The following is a 3,044-nucleotide window of genomic DNA, read 5'->3' on the forward strand; positions in this document are numbered from 1 at the left end:
AGTGACAGGAACTGTGCAATGAGTTGGGGAGGCACATTCAGAACGTAGTGTTGCGAGAACAAACAGTCTTTTGTTAGATAACAGGAGCCAGGTGCGAGATAATGGTATCGAGCATGAGTGCATAGATATTCTTCACAGCAACAGTTACATCTATCAACTGAAGCGCTTAGGGGGCTGGGACCAGCCTCTGCGCCAACAATCAACAATAGGCTGGGTGAGTCTAAACCATGCCCAGTCTCTACTCTGACGGGCCGGCTCGGGAAGCAGGAACTACTACTGTCATCAGGGTATATTATAATATCTTTGTCAGGAACAAGTCAGTTCTCTGTTTTGCCCTGCGAGGTGGGACAGAGAGCCCATATATACGAAAATGCATTTACCACTTATTGCTTAGCTAATAAAAAATACATAGTATACAATCGGTGACTCATTGTCATATTTATCCTGATACCAGATTCGAATTGACGCAACTCTAACATCACCCATTTTCTCTGACAAATGTAAAAAATAGAGGCCAACGAAGGTAAGTGGAGAGAAGGACAGCGTGCATGTATGAGTCTGAATGTGACTATTTGCGCGTGTGAGTAGATTGGGTGTTGAGGTCGTAGGTACAACTGTAAGCAATTCCGTTCTGAAATGTCTGTTTAATGTAAGAAACAAAATGAAAAACACCTGTTAGACCATTACAATGCGGACTGTCATGCATTTTTACTACTACCAACAAGAAAACGAAGTGATACGTGCCATAGAGACTTATAACAGATACCAACACCAAAAGTTCCCACGCTGAGAGATATTGTTTACTACACTGTTATGCATACAATCCAAGTCATACATTTATTGTCATTCATACTTATTTTTAACCGAATATCTTTTCAAAAGTGTTCAGTGTCAATTCAGAGCTCGAAAATATTGGAATAATGTGCTTAAGGGGACTGACACTCAAGGCGCACAACAGGATAACACAACAACCACAATTTCAATTGACAATCATTGCTTTAAATGGATGTGGTCGATTTGTATAGGCATATATAAACAATGTATTTAACTTGTAAACCAAGGTTGGGTTAGTTGGCAACATGCACCTGGATAATCGCGTCATGAATCGGGACGGGCTCCTACGTCCTGATATACACATTATGACATAATAAAGAGTTTAATCTTTCACGAAATAAAGACATAGAAGCATACCCATTTATACAGGTTCTACACATTCTATTTCTCCATGGCAATAGAATGTAAACGTTCTATTTTGCGCCAAACATCGCCTACAACTCAACGCGACTTTAAGTCATTCCTGTTATCTCTAGAGCATCCCGTATATCTATAGTGCTGCATTTCTTCCCCATCTTACCATGGATAGGGTTTGGTGCATTCCGGAGTTCACTTATGGTCCCACATAGGTAATCTTAGGATAAATTCATTTTAGCATACTGTAAATGACTGTACATTATGTGCATAACAAAGCATCATTATAGTCATTATCTTCAAAATAATTCTGTAGAAGCAGCCTTTATTTTCAGACTCTGCAGGCCTGCTGGGAGGAAACATATTACAATAAACAGGTAAGATTCAATCCACAAAAACATAAACAACAGAAAGATAATTGTATTTTAAGCCAGTTTAGAGAAGGTGGTCATAAGAGTTCTTAATATCACTTGCAAATTGTGGGGCAGATGTGAAATGTTGAGAGAGGCCCTTCTGAAAGCACATGATATGGTATTTCGTGGCACGGTCTCACACCTTACCTCATCTTGCAGAAGAAGCTCATGGTCCACTATCTGCTGCTCCAGAGTCAAGGCCAGGTCCCGCCCCATGTCACCACAGAGCACATGAGCAACTGGCTGGTGTCTCAGGGCAAAAAAATCACTTAGGGAGAGGTGAGTACCACGTCAGCACTCAACTTCACTGCCATTATAGACCTGTTGTGAAATTACACTAATGGGACTTCCTGTTTCATACTGCAGGCCTGGGAAGTAAATACTTGCCTAAAAATGATGAACATATAGCACAAGGCTTTCTGCAAGCTCCGTCGCTCCATGCACTCCACCTCGCCAGCTGACATCTGAGTTCCATGTACTGCTCTGCATATGACTTGATCCATTTATCTACACATCTGGAACTACGCAGAAACAGACTAAGACAGTGTTCTCTGTGAGCACAGTACACATCATTTAGCTTTGTCTTCTGCTTTTTGTTGATTTCAGCGATCCCAAGGTCCACAGCATCGTGGAAAGAGCTGTGAAGAGCATTCTGGGCGAGCAGTCCAATGAGCCCCGTAGCAACCTGCTCAGCCCATCTCAGGTGGTGGTGGAGGTGGTGCCCAGGCTCCTCCTGGCCCTGTGGCTTCAGCCAGAGGAAGGCCATTCAGAGCACCCAATCCTAATAAGCGGGATGGCCGTGGGCATGGTGGCGGCCGTAGTGGAGAAGCTCTCCTGCATGTTAAAGGACCCCTCCCCTCACATCCCTTTCTCCTGGGCTGCTGCTTTTGACTCTGTGTGGTCGATCCTTGGGAGAATCAGTCAGTCCTTCTCCACCGATGACCTGCAGAGCCCTTTTTATATGAGCTCTGTTTGTGCCTTTGTGGCGGACGAGGTGCAGAGCTGCTTCCAGCCCCCTGCAGCCACCCTACCAGTCCCCCCTGTCCTCGCGGTGGCCGTCACCACCACACTATCAGCTGACATCTAAGCAGGTGAGTAGCAATGACAGAGAGCACTCTGACAGACACCTGTTCTGATGACATCTTGGTGCCTTGAAGTAGTAGCTCATTAGGATTGTTGTTGTCACCCATAACACAGACCCGGCAGCTTCCCACCTGGAGGTTGTAGACATCACCCCTAACACAGAGGCAGATCAGGCTTCTTCCCACCTGGAGGTTCAGGACATCACCACTAACACAGAGGCAGATCCAGCTTCTTCCCACCTGGAATTTCAGGACATCACCACTAACACAGAGGCATATCCGGCTTCTTCCAACCTGAATGTGGTGGACATCACCCCTAACACAGAGGCAGATCCAGCTTCTTCCAACCTAAATGTGGTGG

At 45.0% G+C, this 3,044-nt stretch overlaps 1 long non-coding RNA gene across 2 annotated transcripts; it reads left to right on the forward strand.

Annotated features, from left to right (window-relative positions):
* The first annotated feature begins 265 nt into the window (after nt 1–265).
* Nucleotides 266–2,692, forward strand: LOC149972762 (uncharacterized). Of its 2 annotated transcripts, none has more exons than XR_016490460.1 (4): nt 266–523; nt 1,505–1,565; nt 1,761–1,880; nt 1,968–2,692. It is a non-coding gene; the product is annotated as an uncharacterized LOC149972762 (long non-coding RNA). The 2 variants fall into 2 exon arrangements; XR_016490459.1 differs by having other exon boundaries at nt 1,511–1,565.
* Nucleotides 2,693–3,044: the final 352 nt, after the last annotated feature.

This window comes from Oncorhynchus mykiss, chromosome 22 (genome assembly GCF_057628025.1).
Source record: "Oncorhynchus mykiss isolate SJ-2025 chromosome 22, ASM5762802v1, whole genome shotgun sequence".
Taxonomy (NCBI): Eukaryota; Metazoa; Chordata; class Actinopteri; order Salmoniformes; family Salmonidae; genus Oncorhynchus; species Oncorhynchus mykiss.